A 22,881-nucleotide genomic window follows, 5' to 3' on the forward strand; every position below is an offset into this window, starting at 1 on the left:
ATCAGTGCTTTATAAATCCAGGACAGAATCCTGTAGTTCTTAATCAGACAAAACTCCCTTTGAGTTCAAATGGAATTTCACCACAATAAGAACTGCAGAGTATGGGCCTATATAATTGCTAAATATTATTATTATATTGATCAATTGGGCTACTCAAGAGAGAAGGATGCAGTAGCATCAGGCCAAATTGTGCCCCCTTGATCTGCTGGGGTAGAGGAGCTCCATGGTCTGAAGAGCTGTATGAAGTGGAGAAAGTAGTGGGTGATCCACTGGCTATGCCCAATGCTGTTTTTTCCACCTCTGTCCCCATTGCATGCAGTGAGAATCCTCCTTTTTAAGAAGGAAAATTTCTAAAAAATCCACAGCAGAGTAATCCTTGGCACTAGCACTCCATTAACCCTTCTCTTTGGGCATCTGCATGATCTGCAATTAATCCTGCCCAGCTGGTAATCCCCTGGTTATTGCCCTGGGTATTAACTTCCAAGGGGGCACCTCAGTGCATTGCCACTCAGCCATGGTTTTTGTTTCTTTTGTTTTGCTCAGCCGCTCCAAGGGGAAGTGTGTGTGTGTGTGTGTGTGTGTGTGCGAGAGAGAGAGAGAGAGAATATTTTCCACCTAGCCAGCAAAAGGCCTAGGGTTGACCCCGATGCTCTGGAGAGCTTTATTAGTTTGTCTGCTAAATACTCCCAAGATTCCATCTGTACTGAGCATGCTCCAATCTCTCACACCTCCTGTGTGCCAGACTGCATGCACCATCCCTACAGATCAACTGAGCATGCTCCATGACTGGAAGGGCTTTCCTGCAATTGCTCCTTTCAGTTACCAGTGGCACTGTGGTACGAGGCACAGGAACTGAGAAGAGGGACATTGTCTCTCTGTCAGTGCTCTCCCTGCTGGTGAAAAGGATGCATGCAAAAGGAGGAATCATCCTGACTACAATGCAGAAAGGCTAGATGGGAGAAAGGTACAGGGAGAGGAGCTCAGAGTGGGGAGGAGGGGAGGAGCAGAGGGTAAGGACCGGGGCAATGCCAGGGAGAGCAGTAAGGAAGGACAAGGAGTGGAGAAAGGGGATGGACATGAGCCTGAGGGAGAGGAGAGGAGTAACTGGGACATGAATAGAGGATTAAGAGTGGAGGTAGGGTCCAAGGAGGAGGAGGGAGAAACAGGGCAGGATCCAAGAAGGGCAGAGAGGGAAAGATGGTTGGAGACAAGAGACAGGAAAGGAGAGGGAGGACAACAGCAGAGAAGGGATGGGGCAGGAACTGGGTTGGGTGGATAGGAGCAGATGGGAACAAGGGCAGTCTGGGTGTGACAAGGCCATACAGGTCTTTGAGCACTTGAGAACACTCCTTTCCAGTCCCGGGAATGGAACCCAGGATTTCTCAATCTCATCATTCCTTTGCTGTTCACCAAATAGCTGTGAAACTATCGGCAAAGGGTGTGTCTCATCTTCCTCTATTAGCTTGCCCAACTTTCAGATAACGGCTTTCTACTGCTACCAGTTACTCCATTAGCTCAAGTGGCAGAAATGTGTGCTGTGGTTATAACAGTAAAAACCCTGCTGATGATCCATGTGGAGTCAATAAAGTTCCATACGTTGGAATATGTTTTTTCTCAATTTTCTTTTAAAAAAAGTAGGAAAGAATATTAACTTTGCAAAGGCAAGCACTCATAATTTAGGAGATGCCAGTATTAAGGTTGTCAATGCAACGCGTATCATAAAGCAACACACAAGAGGAAAAAATTAAGGTTGCACAGGCTAATTAAGGTTAACACGTGGGTACTTGACTTTGCAACCTTAACTTTGTTTCAAATTAGTTTTTCTGTACATAATAATTATTGGAATGCTCCAAAAGACATCATAGACACTGTCCTGTAGGAGATGGTTAAAGTTGAATTTTTCCAGTGTTTTACATAAAGACAATTTAGTATTTGAAATATTAAATTATGCCATGATGTCTGACAAAATTTAGTTATAATTACACCAAACAGGATCTGTGCCAATCAAGCAAATCGATGGATCATTCATAAACTTAAGTAAGCATTACATTTTAAATTGGAAAAAGACCCTCCATTTATCTACTGGGGCCTTGGTCCAGCAAACACACACACACATTTAACTGTAAGCATGTGATTAGTCCCACTGACTTCAATGGAACTACTCATGTTCTTAAAGTTAAATCTATGTGTAAGTGTTTACAACACCAGGGTCCTAGTCTGAAAAAAAAAAAAAGCAATAGGCATGAACCAGTATAATTAATAACTTTATTTTAAACCAAAATCAGAATTCATTTAATGGATCTTTTCTCTTAGCAGGTCCTGAATCTACTCATCCCACAGTATTCAGGTATTTACACATTAGAGCAGTGGTTCCCAAACTTTAACAACCTGTGAACCCGTTTCACTAAAATGTCAAGTCTCGTGAACCCCCTCCTAAATATGAATATTTCCAGGGATTTTCTAGTTTACCTGAGTATAAATTTAAAAAGCAGTGATCTTGGAAATATACAATTTGTTTTTATGACATGCTTATTACACACTATTATTAATTATTCTTTATCATTACAGTATTTTTATTACATTATGAAAATGGCAACATTCTTCCAAGATCTCACTTTCGTAGCTTGTATCACTTTGAATAAGCCAATTATAAGACAAGGCTTCTATGTTTCATCAAGGAGTATCAGATATGAAACAATATGAAGGTATTTAAGAAGCCAACTCAAAGAGTTCCTCCTACACAAGCATTCAGGTCTTGCGCAGTCCAGGCAAACGACGCACGTTACAACAAAGCTTAAACTTGTTCTTCATAATAATTTTAAAACCAATACTAGCTGCCAATTTAATTTTAAAAACATCAAAAAATATCCACCTCCCTTTCCATTTCTTATAAGGAGTCTTGAAGTTTAAATCTCCTCAGTGTGATAGATATGCTTGCTTTGGTCTGCTTAGCTGTTGCAAGTCCAGGGGCTCCAGGCTGCTGGCCCCATGCTGCCCGGGATCCCCAGGGACAGTTCTGTCCACCGTTAGGGAATTTTTTTCCTGAGAATCCCCTGTAACATTTCATGAACCCCCAGGGGTTCATGAACCTCAGTTTGGGAACCACTGCATTAGAGTTTAAAATAAAGAGCTCTGCTCACACATTAGAGGTAAAAGAGAGCTCTCAATTTTTAGTTGCATTTTACCTTTTGGTGAATTGGAAGTTTATTTACTAATGACAAGTACTTCTTTTAAAAAGACTTCAGATACACTTCTTGTATATTATATTTTGGTTATCCAAAATCTAATGCACTCAGATCCTAATTAAAAATTTCATTAAAATACTTCTGGATTTTTGCATACCTAATATTTACTGTGTACAAATGTTTGTTGTCCTAGAAGAAACCATAAATCCATAGCATATTTACAGTTAGGGATGACTTCAGAATTTGTGAGCAGAGTATCACAAAAACAAAGAATGTAGAGATAGAGGATGGGGGGAAGTTAGTAGGTTGTCTATTACATACCCTTGCCAATGTAGGATTGTACCCAATAATATGTTTCTAGAGCTTTAACAGCTCTAATTTAAATGACTCAAGTAATGGGACTATCTCTACTTTACTTGGGAGACTTCACCACAATCTATTAGCCTAAAATTTTACCTAGTATTTAGCCAAAATGTTCCTTTTCTTAGTTTCATCCCATTAGTGTTACTTATATTCTGGAACCACATTTAGCAATTATTTTTCCTCTTTTGAAGTTTGTCTATATCTTTCACATATTTGCTGATATTTATGACAGTTTCTTTTTGGAACTTGTTTTAAACTTTGGTGTTGCTAGTATTGTAAAATGAATTTTGAAATGTCCTCAAGAGTATAACAAGATAGTTGTGTTTTCTGATGAATTGCTTTACAGAGAATGTAATTATGCATTTTACAGGATAGCAACTTGTATACCACATAAAGCACATGTTTACTTGTGGGAATTATGTGGTTTTGCTGTAATTATTAGAGACTATTGATTGTATTCCATTATGTTAATGTTTCCAAATTAAGCAATATGAAGCAATTATCTGCCATGCTGTATCTCAAAAGCCTTAGGGATATTATCTGCAATTTTCACTGGGGGCCTTTGTTCATAACACTTATCATTCACTTCATTGTGAGTTTTTCGTCTGATTGGAATCAGTGAATCTACACTGTAGATGAGATCTGAGGTGACAAAGGAGGAAATAATCCTTTTGGAGAAGGAAAGGGCTAATGGTAAAAGGCACAATGAACATTCAAGTGGATTCTTAAACAAAAATACTTTTGCCCTTTCTTTTTAAGTCTGGCTACTTTAAGATAATCATAAACTGTGTGCAGCTATGACCACTTTACAAAAGAAGGATAATTTTAATGATGAGTCATTATAGTAATTGCTTCAGCATTTCCTGCTCTCTTTTCAAGATAGCTTATTTTTAGCTATATAGTACTTTTATTGGCTACTGAAGTACTGTATCATCTGTTCAGTCTGGGAGAAACTATCAAAATAGAATAACTGAACATTAGGGGTGGAAGAACCAATAAGCTTCTGGCAATTATTTCCAGGACTGAGCCCCACTCAAGTTGTCCTGATTTTATTTTTTAAGAATAGTCCTACTTTAAAAATTTAGTAATATTATTTCTTGCATCTGTCATCTTCCAAACTTATCCCTGGCCACTTCCTCCATCTCTTTCATTATTTTCATTAGTATATGTACTGTGTGTTATTCCTTTATTTTTTACATTCTCCAATCCTAATTTATATTATCTGTTCTTTCATCTTTCTTTTGTTTCTTATTCTCTTTACTTGAGTTTTCTTTTGCTTCATTTTCTCTGCATATTTTTTCATCTCTGCTTTTATTTCTATTTCCCCCTACCTTTGTAGATTTTTTTTTGCTTCTCTTATTATCTTCTTCCTCTCACTGTTCTCTACCTTTCTTTTCTTTCTCTTTGTTCTATCATTCTTTGGATCTCTCACATGTCTGTATGGTACATCCTGTAGACAGGAAGAAATGGTTGACTGGTCACCCATTGCATGCATGAATACATGGGGTGGCCAATCATTCTCAACCTGTGTCTGTGCTGGAGTGAGTTGATATATATATTTCCTTTTTAAAGAAATGAAGCTGACAACTTCTTACAGCAGTCAGACATTTAAAAATTATAATGAAGTGGAGGAGTTACATTTATGTTATGTGGTGGGCATAAGTGGTAACAATTTAATCGTCATTATTTGCCAACAGTTATTTCCAAGTATAGAGAAGTACTGTGTTACCGATGTCGCTGTATGGTTGATTTTTTCCAGAATCTTCCCCTTTATAGCAATGAAGGCTAGATCTAAGGGTGGAATTTTATTCCTAGGGAGAGAGAATGGTGAATAGCTTTCTCCAAGTATAGACTTAGGTAGGGAGCCCGGAGTGCATATGTCCCTATATTGTATTTAGAATCCAAAGAAGAATATCCTGCTGCTCTGCTTATCAAATGTAATACAGTATTTAATTGTCCATTGGTCACAATGTTAATTTCATTCCTTAATTTTTGTTATGATATTTGTTAAGAGTGTTTCTTTTTTATCTCTTGGTTTGTATCTTGTTCATAAAAATAAGACACCATCCTTTAGATTATGGGCCTATTTGAACTGAGTTGGTGGCCTCAGTCCAGTTCCAAGCAGACAAGTGTTCCTCCACAATTGGCTTTAATATGATGGCCCTGATGGCAATCTGAGAGGCCAAAGATTGTATGAGCATGGAGACTGAATCATATTTTCACCCTTAGTGTTGCTACCATTCATTATTAGGTTATATGACTTGAATATACCACCTTTCTGCATCCTGAGGTGGGCTGGTGGGGACTGAGGCAGAAAGCTTTCAATACTAATTGGGCAGATGAGGGTTCATAGACAAGGCCAAGAAACAGCTGGTGTTAGGGCCAGGACATGTGTGGCCTATGGACATGGAATGAACTGCTCAGTATCAGGGCCGAAAGTCAGAGATCAATCCATGGCCAGGCCAGGTCAAAGCCACAAAGTCAAAGTCTGTTACCAAATTGACAGTGTGAGGTGAGAATCAGGGTCTGGATGGACCACTGTCTCTCACAAAGGTCAGCAATGGTCTTAAGCCAGAGACACTAAACCAGGATCAGTGTCAAGAGCTAGGAGTCTGGGATCAAGGCGAGTCACAGTGAGGAATGGCAAGTGGGGTCTAAGTCTGAAGAACATCAGAGTTTTGAATTGCTCAGATAACTCCCAGAAATGGCTTCCTTGTTGATATGGGGAGTGCTAGCTAATCAGGGAATCACAGAGAGCTGACGTTCATGCCACTTAAGGTGGGACTTCCTGCAAGGCTTAGCCTCTCATGTCCTGTTGGTGGCCCCTGCCTGGATCCCTGGCGGTGATGAAGAAGCAGCACCTGTCTCAACCCCCCACCCCCAGACCATGGTTCTAGGTTCATGGGTTCTTATAGCTGGAGCCTATTATCCTTTTTGGAACATATTAAAGGAGGGAAAGCCAGCTCAGGGAGTTGCTGGGCATGGATGGGTATAACCCAAGAACCTTTTAATGCCAGATGACAAGGGAGTAGAGGGGTTACAGGCTTCCCACAGGTCTGGTATGTACGTTCTAGTTTAGCAAAGATTATCTTGTGAGGTCTTGAAAAAAAGCCAGTTTCATTCTGGTCATACATTTTGAAATGCATGTGCAAATACTATATAAGGAGTTATGTGATGTCAGGGAATTATGACGTGATTGGAATAACCTCCTGCTCACAAACAGGGCTCAACGGGTAGTGATCAATGGCTCCATGTCTAGTTGGCAGCCGGTGTCAAGTGGAGTGCCCCAGGGGTCGGTCCTGGGGCCGGTTTTGTTCAATATCTTCATAAATGATCTGGAGGATGCTGTGGATTGCACTCTTAGCAAATTTGCGGATGACACTAAACTGGGAGGAGTGGTAGATACGTTGGAGGGCAGAGATAGGATACAGAGGGACCTGGACAAATTGGAGGATTGGGCCAAAAGAAACCTGATGAGGTTCAATAAGGATAAATGCAGGGTCCTGCACTTAGGACGGAAGAACCCAATGCACAGCTACAGACTAGGGACCGAATGGCTAGGCAGCAGTTCTGCGGAAAAGGACCTAGGGGTTACAGTGGACGAGAAGCTGGATATGAGTCAGCAGTGAGCCCTTGTTGCCAAGAAGGCCAATGGCATTTTGGGATGTATAAGTAGGGGCATAGCGAGCAGATCGAGGGACGTGATCGTTCCCCTCTATTCGACATTGGTGAGGCCTCATCTGGAGTACTGTGTCCAGTTTTGGGCCCCACACTACAAGAAGGATGTGGATAAATTGGAGAGAGTCCAGCGAAGGGCAACAAAAATGATTAGGGGTCTGGAACACATGACTTATGAGGAGAGGCTGAGGGAACTGGGATTGTTTAGTCTGCAGAAGAGAAGAATGAGGGGGGATTTGATAGCTGCTTTCAACTACCTGAGAGGTGGTTCCAAAGAGGATGGTTCTAGACTATTCTCAGTGGTAGAAGATGACAGGACAAGGAGTAATGGTCTCAAGTTGCAGTGGGGGAGGTTTAGGTTGGATATCAGGAAAAACTTTTTCACTAGGAGGGTGGTGAAACACTGGAATGCGTTACCTAGGGAGGTGGTAGAATCTCCTTCCTTAGAAGTTTTTAAGGTCAGGCTTGACAAAGCCCTGGCTGGGATGATTTAATTGGGGATTGGTCCTGCTTTGAGCAGGGGGTTGGACTAGATGACCTCCTGAGGTCCCTTCCAACCCTGATATTCTATGATTCCATGATTCTATGTACACATACTGAAAATATGTTCTTAAAGGTCTGTAGGTATTGGTCACCAGCAAAGGTGAAAAACAGGTTTTTTGTCAGATGAGATGTGCATTCATCTATCTGTTCTGTTCGCATCTAAATTGAATATTGTCTCATTCACAATGGCTTCACATAATCACTGAATGCAAATGAACAATACTAAGAACTTCAGACAGAGGAACTAACAACAGAGAGAGAGAGAGCAGGGTAGGAAAATCCTTATCTGGTGGGTGTACATCAAAGGTTTGCTGGACTGTATTTGGGGGGAGGGAGAGGAAGAGAAGACATCCAGGCATCCTTCTGAGAAAGTAAAAAGGCAGCCATTTGCTTCATGAAAAAGGAGTCACTGCAAGACTTGGCTGAAAAATGCTGAAGAGAAATCTGGGTAAGATAAACAGGAGGTTAACCTGTCTGTTAAGTTTAGTGTCTAGAAACTGTGTTATGATTTTGTTTTACATGTAACTATTTGTTTCCAATATTCTTACTCACCGTTACTTGAATCTTGAATCTTTGATCATAAATTTATGCTTGTTTTCACTATAAATATATCTAAAAGCTGTGGTGTTAAGTCAGGTGGTGGTCCTGAGCTGAATCTTACATGCTGAACTGTTCTCTTACTTTAGGAACAGTGGGCCTGATAATTCTGTGAGTGTTCAGTGGATAAGGGGCTGGGCACTGCTGGGAATGCTCTGAGAATTCAGGACTGGTGTGTGCCTATCACTGCCTGTACAGAGAGAGCGAGGCCTGGAAGGTCTTGTGTTGCCAGAGGCAGGTGGAATTCGGGGAGCTAATCCATAGCAGGCACAGACAAGGCTGCCTCATTCCAAGGGCAGTGAGGTCAACCCGGAGTACTCCAGGGACACATCACAGGAGGCACTCCAAGCTGTCTAGACAGTGAGCGGGTTTTGTTTCACACCATTAAACAAGACAGTGAAAGACTAGGTTAGCTTTCTGTTTTCTCTGTTTGGCTTTACTTTTGAAGAGGTGAAGGAACTCCATAAGTCTGGTCTTTCTATAAGCTTGCTCAAAAAGGCTTTCATTATACCTTGAAGCAGGAAGGGATGAGAACTGTGCTTTCTTTGTTTCAGCATGGAAAAAGGCTACAGTTTGTTTTGTTTTGGAGGAGCAAAGGAGCCCCAGTGATTGATTCATCACACCCACTCTGGGCTGCACTCGCAGAGGGATCCCAAGTGTTGAGATAGAGGAAGTGGTCTTGGGAGGCCAAGAGAGGATTTTGGGAAGATGCATCCTGACCTCCTGCCTTTGGTAAGAGAGCTCCCAGTTTCAGTGTGGGACAAGAGTGCCCATTTGTCCTCGGCACTGAAGGTTCATCATGGGGTGTCTCTTTGACAGTCATAATGTTGGGATATCATGCAGGGGCTTCCACTACCACTATTCTTGATATAATACAGACAAATAGATTTCTTCACACTCACAGAACTATTACTCTGGCATCTTGCTGAAGTACCTAATTCACATCTATAAAGAGAATACTGACACTCAATCTTTTGACTGCTTGAATTTCCCTAAAAACACTGCAGGAGTTTTCTGAGAAACAATTAAGAAAATAGAAAATTTGGGTTTGTTTTTAAGATGATATTGCTCAGCAGAAAGGCTTTGTACAAACTTTCATAGACCTTACTCATAAAACTTTCTTTCGAGATATTGGGAGTCAGATCAAATGCAGTCTATTGTTTAGTTAAAAACAAGCTTCTCATACCTTGTGAACAGGATTGAAACAGTGGGCATAAGTCATGAACTAGGCTGTTCACATTTCAAATCTCATATAGTTAAAGTACAGTACTGCCAACTGGTTTAGGGGAGTGATCAATGGAACTGATTGTGCTATCGTGCTGAATGTCCTTCCTGTTGCCATCAACTACAAAAAAAAAAAATTAAGGACCATGTTTAAAAGTATTCATGTGTGTGATTCTTTTCCAAGAGTTTACTCTAAGTAAAATACCTAGAACAAGTTTTTCCCAATTAACAAAAGTTGCTATTCATTAAATCTTTTCTCCCAGTGAGGACTGAAAATATTTCTGTAGATTGTACAAGGAAAAATAGGTAAAGTTTTAACACAGCACTAAGTATTCCCAGCTGAACATAAAGTTTGTACTTTTATGTTTAAATAAAACAAAGGGAACATTTTTCCCCATATAACTCTGCCAAAGGCAGCTTTAATTTGCATATTTATACAGGTTAAAGAAGACTATTTACTCTTCCGTTGAATAAAAGCAAGCAAAGCACTTACTAAAATAACCACTGGATTACTTGCTGCATTCATGGGTATGTCTACACTACAAAATTAGGTCGTATAGAAGTAGATTTTTAGAAATCAATTTTATACACTTGATTGCGTATGTCCCCACTAAGCGCATTAAGTCAGCGGAGGGCGTCCTCACTACCAGGGCTAACATCGACTTACAGAGCGGTGCACTGTGGGTAGCTATCCCACAGTTCCCGCAGTCTCCGCTGCCCATTGGAATTCTGGGTTAAGTGCCCAATGCGTGATGGGGCAAAAACATTGTCGCGAGTGGTTTTGGGTACAAGTTGTCAGTCGCCCCTCCCTCCATGAAAGCAATGGCAGACAATCGTTTTGCGCCTTTTTTCCTGGGTTACCCATGCAGATGTCATACCATGGCAAGCATGGACCCTGCTCAGCTCACCGTCACCAATGGTGTTGTGAGCATTGTAAACACCTCGCATATTATCCTGAACTATATGCAGAACCGGGCTAAGAGACGCCAGCACGAGGAGGGTTTTGATGAGGACATGGACACAGATGTTCCTGAAAGCATGGGCTGTGGCAATTGGGACATCATGGCAGCAGTGGGGCTGGTTGATACAGTGGAATGCCGATTCTGGGCCAGGCAAACAAGCACAGACTGGTGGGACCACACAGTGTTGCAGGTATGAGATGATTCACAGTGGCTGCGAAACTTTCACATGCATAAGGCCACTTTCCTGGAACTCTGTGAGTTGCTTTCCCCAACCCTGAAGCACAGGAATATCAAGATGAGAGATGCCCTGACAGTTGGGAAGTGAGTGGCTATAGCCCAGTGGAAGCCTGCAACACCTGACTGCTACCGTTCAGTTGGGAATCAATTTGGAGTGGGCAAGTCTACTGTGGGGGTTGCTGTGATCCAAGTAGCCAGTGCAATCATTGACGTTCTGTTATCGAGGGTAGTGACTCTGGGAAATGCGCAGGTCATACTGGATGGCTTTGCTGCAATGGGGTTCCCTAACTGTGGTGGGGAGACAGATGGAATGCATATCTCTGTCTTCGCACCGGACCACCTTGCAAACCAGTACATAAACCGCAACGGGTACTTCTCAATGGTGCTGCAAGTGCTGGTGGATCACAAGGGACATTTCACCGACACCAACGTGGGATGGCCGGGAAAGTTGCATGACGCTTGCATATTTAGGAACTCCAAGCTGTTCGAGCAGCTGCAAGAAGGGACTTACTTCCCAGACCATAAAATTACCATTGTGGATGTTGAAATGCCAATAGGTGTCCTGGGGGACCCAGCCTACCCCTTGCTCCCATGTCTCATGAAGCCGTACACAGGCAGCCTAGACAGTAGTAAGGAGCAGTTCAACTATAGGCTGAGCAAGTGCAGAATGGTGGTAGACTGTTCCTTTGGATGTTTAAAAGCTCGCTGGCACTGTTTGCTGACTAGGTCAGACCTCAGCGCAACCAACATTCCCATTGTTATTGCTGCTTGCTGTGTGCTCCATAATATCTGTGAGAGTAAGGGGGAGACATTTATGGCGGGGTGGGAAGTTAAGGCAATTAGAAGAGCACAGCTAGGCGTGCTGTGCATCAGAGAGGCTTTGAAAACCAGTTTCATGACTGGCCAGGCTACAATGTGACAGTTGTGTGTGTTTCTTCCTGATGCAAACCCGCCCCCTTTGTTTATTTTAATTCTAATTGCCAGGCGATTTGCCTCAACTTCCCACCCTGCCATAAATGTCTCCCCCTTACTCTGGAGTGGAGTGGCTGGGTGCCTGGAGGCTCCCCCCACCCCGCGTTCTTGGGCGTCTGGGTGAGGCGGATATGGAACTTGGGGAGGAGGGCATGCGGTTATACAGTGGATGCAGTGGGGGTCTGTGCTCTTGTTGGCTTTCCTGCAGCTGCAACAGACACTTCATCATGTCCTTTTGCTTCCCCAACAGATGCTTCATCATTTGCTTCATGTCCGTTTGCTTCCCCATTAGCCTCAGCATCGCGTCCTGCCTCCACTCTTCGCACTCACTTAATTCTTTCCTGGCCTGTGCCACTGAATGCCTCCATGCATTCAGCTGGACCCTATCAGTGCGAGAGGACTCCATGAGCTCAGAAAACATGTCATCGTGAGTGCAGTTTTCTTGCCTTCTAATCTGCGATAACCTCAGGGATGAAGATGAAATAGGGAGCATTGAAACATTTGCACCTGGAGGGAGATAAAAAGGGAGAGTAAAATTTAAGATGATGCATTTCTGAAAACAAAAGGGAGACTCTTTCACAGTGAATCAAGCAATTCACAGCAGACAGCACATGTGCTTTAGGTACAAGGTCGCATTTTGTCTTTTATATTGAGCACCTGCCGGTATGGTGACCCATCAAACACACATGGCTGGGCAACAGAATTCGGTATCCAGGCAGCCATGGTAAGCCCTTTGGTATGCAGAGTTGGCTTCTTACACCTTCATAACATGTGGGAATGTTTTCAAACTGCAGCATCCTCCTTTCCCAGAACAAGGAATGGGTTGGGTTTCACATTTAAAAGGAGGGGCTGTAGGTTTCGGGTGGATGTGCAGCACACACCTCCCGCCAGCCCTCCGCGTGGCTATTCTCCAGGATGATCCCTTAACCTCTCCCCGCCACCACATGGCTATTCTCTGGGATGATCCCTTTTAGCCAAGCGCAAACAACCCAGCATGAACGGGGTCCTTTTACTGTTCCCTTACAAAAATTCCCCTATTTCAACCAGGTGACGATGAGTGATATCACTCTACTGAGGCTAACACAGAAAGATATAGACCAAATGTTGCTTGAATGCGACCAAAACCCAGGACCATTCGCTGCCATGCTTTGTGCTGCAATGATTCCAGAATACTTGCTACTGGCTTGGCGTGGTAAAGTGTCCTACCATGGAGGACGAAATAAGGCAGCCCGCCCCAGAAACCTTCTGCAAAGGCTTTCAGAGTACCTGCAAGAGAGCTTCATGGAGATGTCCCTGGAGGATTCCTGCTCCATCCCCAGACATGTGAACAGACTTTTCCAGTAGCTGTACTGGCTGCGAATGCATCCCAATTCTTCAGGGCAAATCAAACACTAAACACAATTGCTTTTAAACCCTGTACTGTAGTTACAAATGTGCACTCATCAGAGGTGACTTCTCCGGCTTCAGGGTCAGGGATCCCAACTTGGGGGTGTATTGGCTCCAGGGTGATGAAAAGGTCCTTGCTGCCAGGGAGAACGGATTCACCACTTGCCTGCTGCGCACTCTCCTCTTCCTCCTCCTCCTCCTCCACAAAATCCTCCTCCCTGTTGCGTGAGACTCCCCCCTTGCAGGTGTGGTGAGATAGTGGTAGGATCCCCCGCTAGAATGCCATGCAGCTGATCATAGAAGCGGCATGTATGGGGTTCTGACCCGGAGCAACCGCTTGCCTCCTTTGTCTTTTGGTAGGCTTGCCTGAGCTCCTTAACTTTCACACGGCACTGCTGTGTGTCCCTGTTGTAGCCTCTCTCCAACATACCCCGTGAGATTTTGGCATATGTATTTGCATTTCTTCTTTTTGATCAGAGTTCGGCCTGCACAGATTCTTCTCCCCATACAGCAATCAGGTCTAGTGTCTCGCTTTCGGTCCATGCTGGAGCTCGTTTACGATTCTGGGGCGACTGCATGGTCACCTGTGCTGCTGAGCAAGATCCCCTGGAAGAATAACATGAGGGGGAAATGAGTCCAGGAGAGCTGGCTTTATTTTAAAGAATCCTTATTGAGGTTTGTCAAAGTTTGACTCAGACTCACAATTTATCAGACCACTCTGTTTTATTAGCAAGGCTGTTCTGCTAATACATTTAGAAGTGAGCCCCCCGAGTGGGGCTTGTGTCTCTTAATTTATACAGTTTTTTGGAGAACAAGTTACAGGGAAGTTACAGACAAAAGAAGAAAAAGATTTTAGTCAGCACCCTTCGAGATCCCTGAGACCAGTCACGTATCTTCAATTACCTGCCACCCTTAACAATCTCCTTTAACAGCTTCCAGTTAACTTAACTAATTGCCCTTCACACCTTCCATTCTGATGCCTGCTTCTTAGACGTGCTGGCTCTATCTTAATTGCTTCTCCATTCAAAAGCTAACTGTCCCTACGTGTGCTCCCTCAGATACTTTGTAACATGTTTTGGCATGCCCTCTCATATACAATGTATCCAGCATGTCCCCTTATACAACGTTATACTTATACAATGTTATACTTCCACAGGTAACAGGGACAAACCATCCTGATGTGTAGAAAGAATAGTAAATATGGCAGGCAACCAGCTTGGCTTAACAGTGAAATCCTTGCTGATCTTAAACACAAAAAATAAGCTTACAAGAAGTGGAAGATTCGACAAATGACCAGGGAAGAGTATAAAAATATTGCTCGGGCATGCAGGAGTGAAATCAGGAAGGCCAAATCACAAGCTGGAGTTGCAGCTAGCAAGAGATGTTAAGAGTAACAAGAAGGGTTTTTTCAGGTATGTTGGCAACAAGAAGAAAGTCAAGGAAAGTGTGGGCCCCTTACTGAATGAGGGAGGCAACCTAGTGACAGAGGATGTGGAAAAAGCTAATGTATTCAATACTTTTTTTGCCTCTGTCTTCACGAACAAGGTCAGCTCCCAGACTACTGCACTGGGCAGCACAGCATGGGGAGGAGGTGACCAGCCCTCTGTGAAGAAAGAAGTGGTTCGGGACTATTGAGAAAAGCTGGACGTGCACAAGTCCATGGGGCTGGATGCGTTGCACCTGAGAGTGCTAAAGGAGTTGGTGGATGTGATTGCGGAGCCATTGGCCATTATCTTTGAAAACTCATGGCGATCAGGGGAAGTCCCGGACGACTGGAAAAAGGCTAATATAGTGCCCATCTTTAAAAAAGGGAAGAAGGAGGATCCTGGGAACTACAGGCCAGTCAGCCTCACCTCAGTCCCCGGAAAACTCATGGAGCAGGTCCTCAAGGAATCAATTCTGAAGCACTTAGATGAGAGGAAAGTGATCAGGAACAGTCAGCATGGATTCACCAAGGGCAAGCCATGCCTGACTAATCTAATTGCCTTCTATGACGAGATAACTGGTTCTGTGGATGAAGGGAAAGCAGTGGACGTGTTGTTCCTTGACTTTAGCAAAGCTTTTGACACTGTCTCCCACAGTATTCTTGCCAGCAAGTTAAAGAAGTATGGGCTGGATGAATGGACTATAAGGTGGATAGAAAGTTGGCTAGATTGTCAGGCTCAGTGGGTAGTGATCAATGGCTCCATGTCTAGTTGGCAGCCGGTATCAAGCGGAGTGCCCCAAGGGTCGCTCCTTGGGCCGGTTTTGTTCAATATCTTCATAAATGATCTGGAGGATGCTGTGGATTGCACCCTCAGCAAGTTTGCACACGACACTAAACTGGGAGGAGTGGTAGATATGCTGGAGGGTAGGGATAGGATACAGAGGGACCTAGACAAATTGAAGGATTGGGCCAAAAGAAATCTGATGAGGTTCAACAAGGACAAGTGCAGAGTCCTGCACTTAGGACGGAAGAATCCAATGCACCGCTACAGACTAGGGACTGAATGGCTAGGCAGCCGTTCTGCAGAAAAGGACCTAGGGGTTACAGTGGACGAGAAGCTGGATAGGAGTCAACAGTGTGCCCTTGTTGCCAAGAAGGCCAATGGCATTTTGGGATGTATAAGTAGGGGCATTGCTAGCAGATCGAGGGATGTGATCGTTCCCCTCTATTCGACACTGGTGAGGCCTCATCTGGAGTACTGTGTCCAGTTTTGGGCCCCACACTACAAGAAGGATGTGGATAAATTGGAAAGAGTCCAGCGGAGGGCAACAAAAATGATTAGGGGACTGGAACACATGACCTCCGAGGAGAGGCTGAGGGAACTGGGATTGTTTAGTCTACGGAAGAGAAGAATGAGGGGGGATTTGATAGCTGCTTTCAACTATCTGAAAGGTGATTCCAAAGGGGATGGATCTAGACTATTCTCAGTGGTAGCGGATGACAGGACAAGGAGTAATGGTCTCAAGTTGCAGTGGGGGAGATTTAGGTTGGATATCAGGAAAAACTTTTTCACTAGGAGGATGGTGAAACACTGGAATGCGTTAGGGAGGTGGTGGAATCTCCTTCCTTTGAAGTTTTTAAGGTCAGGCTTGACAAAGCCCTGGCTGGGATGATTTAATTGGGAATCGGTCCTGCTTTGAGCAGGGGGTTGGACTAGATGACCTCCTGAGGTCCCTTCCAACCCTGATATTCTATGATTCTATGAGTGCTGCTGAGTTTGCCATGCTGACCAAACAGGAAATGAAAATCAAAAGTTCCCGGGGCTTTTCCTGTGTATCTGGCTAGTGCATTGGAGTTCAAAGATCTGTCCAGAGTGGTCACAATGGAGCACTCTGGGATAGCTCCCAGAGCACAATACCGTCAATTTGCATCTGCACTACCGCAAATTCGACCCAGCAAGGTCGATTTTAGTGCTACTCCCCTTGTCAGGGAGGAGTACAGAAGTCAATTTTAAGAGCCCTTTAGGCCGACAGAATGGGGTTGGTTGTGTGGACGCACTCATTTTTAAATCGACCTAACATGGCTAAATTCAATCTAACCCTGTAGTGTAGACCAGGGCTAAGATATATAGTATCATTTCAAATCATACTCATTATTATATCAGGACAAATTCTGCTTCCCAGTGGGCCTTAAACAGTGCAGAATTGGTACAGTTCCACTAAGGTTGGGTCGGGGGACTGGGCTGGGAACATGTGTGGAGCCTGTTTGCATGCCCTGTGTGTCAAAGAACAAAGATCTGAAGAGAGAGGCTTTGGCAAGAGGAATGGTGCTGGTGGGTCTGTAAACCATCCCCTCATAGGAAGGCACAACAGCTGAAGATTCAAGAGTGGTCATGGAGCAGCTGCAGGCTGCAAGCCAAGACTGACCTCTCTAGTGCATATTTTATTTATGCATGCTATATGCTGCATCTAGAATTTGTGCCATAAATGTTCACTCTTTATGTATTCTGTAATATTAGAGGAAATATATCTTTCTTTTTTCTGATACTTTTCTATTTTCTCTTCCTTGTCTGTTGGCTTTATTTTCAGAAACTATGAAATAAAATTTAAATTATTATTATTTTTAAATGATTATGGTCGGAGGTGGAAGAGAAGGGATTTGATCGGAATGTCATCAGTGTCTCCACATGATGAACTGAAGCAAAATTATGTAACTTGAATTGATCTCTCCATTTGTTTTATAAACTGAAACATCAAGTTATATTATTTCTTTAAGGATCAGCATGTGATTACAAAGTGGGCATTAATTACTATTGGTCGACAATTATGCCATTTAAAAACCTCTTTTAAACCTCAAGAGTGGCAACATCAGCACATTTCTGACATCAGTCAGACCACCACTTTGCTAGCTCAGTGCTAATGCATATTTTCAGTCTGAAAACTTCTATTCCTTGCCACAATCGCTCATTGTAAAGAGAGCTTTTCTTGTCAGATGTAGGAAGTGATGTTAGTGCACACACAATCACTAACCTTACTGAGAACATTAGAAAATAAACTTCACTCTCCTGTCTCCAAAACTGTGTTACATGAAACATATAGCTTTGTGAACCACTAAACAGGTGTCATTTATTTTTCAAAGTTATGTTCATGTTATTTGTGTGGCTGCATAAGTCTCCAGATTTTTTAAAAAGTAGTTTCTATAGAGGCAGTAAATGGGAATGGAATTTGTCATCCTGGAAAACGCTAAAGATCAGCAAAAGTAGAATTACTGTAGATCTGACCTTCCTTCTTCATTACTGACTGCCAGAACGAAAAGTGGGTAAAAGACTGAGCACTCTGCAACAAAAGCAAGAACTTACTGGAATGGATACTGACTAAGGACTGTACTTACAAACTATTTTGGGCAGCATTTAAAATCCTCAAGATAGTTAAGACCAAAGCATACTGTGAAGAACTTCAAAAAGATCTCACAAAACTAAGTGATTGGGCAACAAAATGGCAAATGAAATTTAATGTGGATAAATGTAAAGTAATGCACATTGGAAAAAACAACCCAACTATACATACAATATGATGGGGGCTAATTTAGCTACAACTAACCAGGAGAAAGATCTTGGAGTCATCGTGGATAGTTCTCTGAAGACGTCCACGTGGTGTGCAGCGGCAGTCAAAAAAGCAAACGGGATATTAGGAATCATCGAAAAAGGGATAGAGAATCAGATGGAGAATATCTTATTGCCCTCATATAAATCCATGGTACACTCACATCTTGAATACTGCGTACAGATGTGGTCCCCTCATCTCAAAAAAGATATATTGGCATTAGAAAAGATTCAGAAAAGGGCAATTAAAATGATTAGGGGTTTGGAACAGGTCCCATATGAGGAGAGATTAAAGAGGCTAGGACTTTTCATCTTGGAAAAGAAGAGACTAAAGGGGGATATGATAGAGGTATATAAAATCATGAGTGGTGTGGAGAAAGTGAATAAGGAAAAGTTATTTACTTGTTCCCATAATATAAGAACTAGGGGCCACCAAATGAAATTAATGGGCAGCAGGTTTAAAACAAATAAAAGGAAGTTCTTCTTCACTCAGCGTACAGTCAACCTGTGGAACTCCTTGCCTGAGGAGGTGGTGAAGGCTAGGACTATAAGAGGGTTTAAAAGAGAACTGGATAAATTCATAGAATCATAGAATCATAGAATGTCAGGGTTGGAAGGGACCTCAGGAGGTCATCTAATCCAACCCCCTGCTCAAAGCAGGACCAATCCCCAATTAAATCATCCCAGCCAGGGCTTTGTCAACCCTGACCTTAAAAACGTCTAAGGAAGGAGATTCCACCACCTCCCTAGGTAACGCATTCCAGTGTTTCACCACCCTCCTAGTGAAAAAGTTTTTCCTAATATCCAACCTAAATCTCCCCAAGTGCAACTTGAGACCATTACTCCTTGTTCTGTCATCTGCTACCACTGAGAACAGTCTAGAGCCATCATCTTTGGAACCCCCTTTCAGGTAGTTGAAAGCAGCTATCAAATCCCCCCTCATTCTTCTCTTCCATAGACTAAACATCCCCAGTTCCCTCAGCCTCTCCTCATAAGTCATGTGTTCCAGTCCCCTAATCATTTTTGTTGCCCTCCGCTGGACTCTTTCCAATTTTTCCACATCCTTCTTGTAGTGTTGGGCCCAAAACTGGACATAGTACTCCAGATGAGGCTTCACCGGTGTCGAATAGAGGGGAACGATCACATCCCTCGATCTGCTAGCAATGCCCCTACTTATACATCCCAAAATGCCATTGGCCTTCTTGGCAACAAGGGCACACTGTTGACTCCTATCCAGCTTCTCGTCCACTGTAACCCCTAGGTCCTTTTCTGCAGAACTGCTGCCTAACCATTCGGTCCCTAGTCTGTAGCGGTGCATTGGATTCTTCCGTCCTAAGTGCAGGACTCTGCACTTGTCCTTGTTGAACCTCATCAGATTTCTTTTGGCCCAATCCTTCAATTTGTCTAGGTCCCTCTGTATCCTATCCCTACCCTCCAGCATATCTACCTCTCCTCCCAGTTTAGTGTCATCTGCAAACTTGCTGAGGGTGCAATCCACAGCATCCTCCAGATCATTTATGAAGATATTGAACAAAACCGGCCCGAGGACCGACCCTTGGGGCACTCCACTTGATACCGGCTGCCAACTAGACATGGAGCCATTGATCACTACCCGTTGAGCCCGACAATCTAGCCAGCTTTCTATCCACCTTATAGTCCATTCATCCAGCCCATACTTCTTTAACTTGCTGGCAAGAATACTGTGGGAGACAGTGTCAAAAGCTTTGCTAAAGTCAAGGAACAACATATCCACTGCTTTCCCTTCATCCACAGAACCAGTTATCTCGTCATAGAAGGCAATTAGATTAGTCAGGCATGGCTTGCCCTTGGCGAATCCATGCTGGCTGTTCCTGATCACTTTCCTCTCATCTAAGTGCTTCAGAATTGATTCCTTGAGGACCTGCTCCATGAGTTTTCCGGGGACTGAGGTGAGGCTGACTGGCCTGTAGTTCCCAGGATCCTCCTTCTTCCCTTTTTTAAAGATGGGCACTACATTAGCCTTTTTCCAGTCATCCGATCGCCATGAGTTTTCAAAGATAATGGCCAATGGCTCCGCAATCACATCCGCCAACTCCTTTAGCACTCTCGGATGCAACGCATCCGGCCCCATGGACTTGTGCACGTCCAGCTTTTCTAAATAGTCCTGAACCACTTCTTTCTTCACAAAGGGCTGGTCACCTCCTCCCCATGCTGTGCTGCCCAGTGCAGTAGTCTGGGAGCTGACCTTGTTCGTGAAGACAGAGGCAAAAAAAGCATTGAGTACATAGCTTTTTCCACATCCTCTGTCACTAGGTTGCCTCCCTCATTCAGTAAGGGGCCCACACTTTCCTTGACTTTCTTCTTGTTGCTCACATACCTGAAGAAACCCTTCTTGTTACTCTTAACATCTCTTGCTAGCTGCAACTCCAGGTGTGATTTGGCCTTCCTGATTTCACTCCTGCATGCCTGAGCAATATTTTTATACTGATCCCTGGTCATTTGTCCAATCTTCCACTTCTTGTAAGCTTCTTTTTTGTGTTGAAGATCAGCAAGGATTTCACTGTTAAGCCAGGCTGGTTGCTGCCATATTTACTATTCTTTATACACATCGGAATGGTTTGTCCCTGTAACCTCAGTAAGGATTCTTTAAAATACAGCCAGCTCTCCTCATGGAGGTTAAGTCCATTAATGGTTATTAGCCAGGATGGGTAAGGAATGCTGTCTCTAGCCTCTGTTTGTCAGAGGGTGGAGATGGATGGTAGGAGAGAGATCACTCGATCATTATCTGTTAGGTTCACTCCCTCTGGGGCACCTGGCATTGGCAACTGTCGGTAGACAGGATACTGGGCTTGATGGACCTTTGGTCTGACCCAGTATGCCCATTCTTATGTTCTAGGTAGAGATTAGGAACCATAACCAGCTTCCTTATGCTACCCTACTCTGCTGCATCAAGCAGATCTTAGCTGCAGGATAGAATTACCTGTTGCTTAAATTAAGATCAGGCATGCAAATTATCATTTCCACTTCCTTTAAATGCACAAAGCCAGTGCTCAGAAGTTGCTTCATAACTGTCATTTGTTTCCCCATTTTTCCCCTATGGCAAGATGAAGGGATACTACATGGTGAAGAAAGGGTTAATTCTAGCCTAGTATCTCTCTCCCTGCACATTTGCTCAGTGGAAATGCTTCTAGAGTAGTTGCTTGGGAGACAGAGTGGCAAGAATGTGGTTAGGAAGGTAGGGCTCCAAATTTAGGGGCCACAGGATGGGAATGAACTGCCAGGTGTGGAATTTGTTTAGTTTTCTGATAGTTAAATTGCTGCCTTTTCTTGTAATGAACACTAACCCTTGAGGAAGAGACCTTTCTGACTATGACTTTGCTTTTGTTTTCTCTGAGTCATCCTTCTAGCTTAAAAACAGAAGTTTGGCAAAGTGTAGAATCTCTTGTAGGGCCCCTTGAAATCTCCATTATAAAAGCATTCCTCTGGGTATTGAAGCCTCCTCTGCACTAGAAAAGGTTTGTCAATATAGCAATTGGGGGTATATGTGTAGATGAAGCTTGTACAGCAAAAAACTGCTTTTGCTGGAGTAGCTTAGTCAGAATATTTTCGCCGGTTCCTTGGGCGAAGTAAGCTCTATTATCAAAGCACTTTTCTGCTAGTATAATCACATCTACACTAGGGCTTTTGTCAGTACAAAAATGTCACACATACACAAAATCACACTCTTAGCAGATATTGCTATACCAGCAAAGTTTCCAGTAGTGACATTGCCTTAATGATTTCTTGTACCAAGCCTCACATCACTTGATACATCTTGGAATCCTGACACTTTGCCTGCACTCCATGAATTCTAGGGAACAACTTTGAGTTTGTGGAAAAATGGCACTTCTGTCCTGCAGAGTAGCTGGAAAAGTAAGATTGTGGAACTGTAACTGAAAAATAGTCATTTTCTTTCTATAACCAAGATTTTCAAAATTAGGGCCCGACTGTTCAGGCCCGATTTAGGCACTTGCCTTATTATCAAAAGTGCTAAACACACACCTATTCCTGTTGGCCTTAGGTTAGATCAAGGGGTGTTTCTGGGTGTCAGTTTATAGGAAAATCAGGAAAATGCTTAAATATGGAGGTGGGAGGGGAGATTTTCAGAAGTGCCTAAGCGTTTTAGGAGCATAAGTCCGACAGCGCGTGCTCCTAAAACCATAAGGTATGTTTGAAAATGACCCCCAAAGGAGCTTAACATTAGGGTTTCGTTTTTCACATTTTGGCCCATTTGAAGATTAGGCCAAGTGGCAGTTGACCAACTGATTGAAAGTGTACAATGACATCAACAGTACTAAGCGTCTGTTGAGACAGTCATTTTTAGAGTATAAGAGTTCTGGCAACATCAGAAAACACTTTTCAAACAGTTTTCTCATACTCTGCCATTAAAACATGCTGTTCCTGGCTCTTACTTGGTGAGAGGAGCTGTGTCTAGATTCTTGATTCCAAAGAAATAGTGCAATGCTAGGTGTCATGCACACATTTTATCATGAAAAGTTTTTTTTTCTATTTCTTAATTTAAAATAAATTGTCACCCACAGTAGGCTTACATGCTGGAACAGCGATGTCTGCTTTTGAAAAAAATTGACATGTAGCACATTGTGTGAATACAATACCCTCTATACCTACTATAGCTATATACAGCAAGAAATCAATTTCAAATGCTAAGATATAACTGTCTGTATTATC

This window comes from Natator depressus, chromosome 4, assembly GCF_965152275.1.
Source record: "Natator depressus isolate rNatDep1 chromosome 4, rNatDep2.hap1, whole genome shotgun sequence".
In the NCBI taxonomy this organism is placed as follows: domain Eukaryota; kingdom Metazoa; phylum Chordata; order Testudines; family Cheloniidae; genus Natator; species Natator depressus.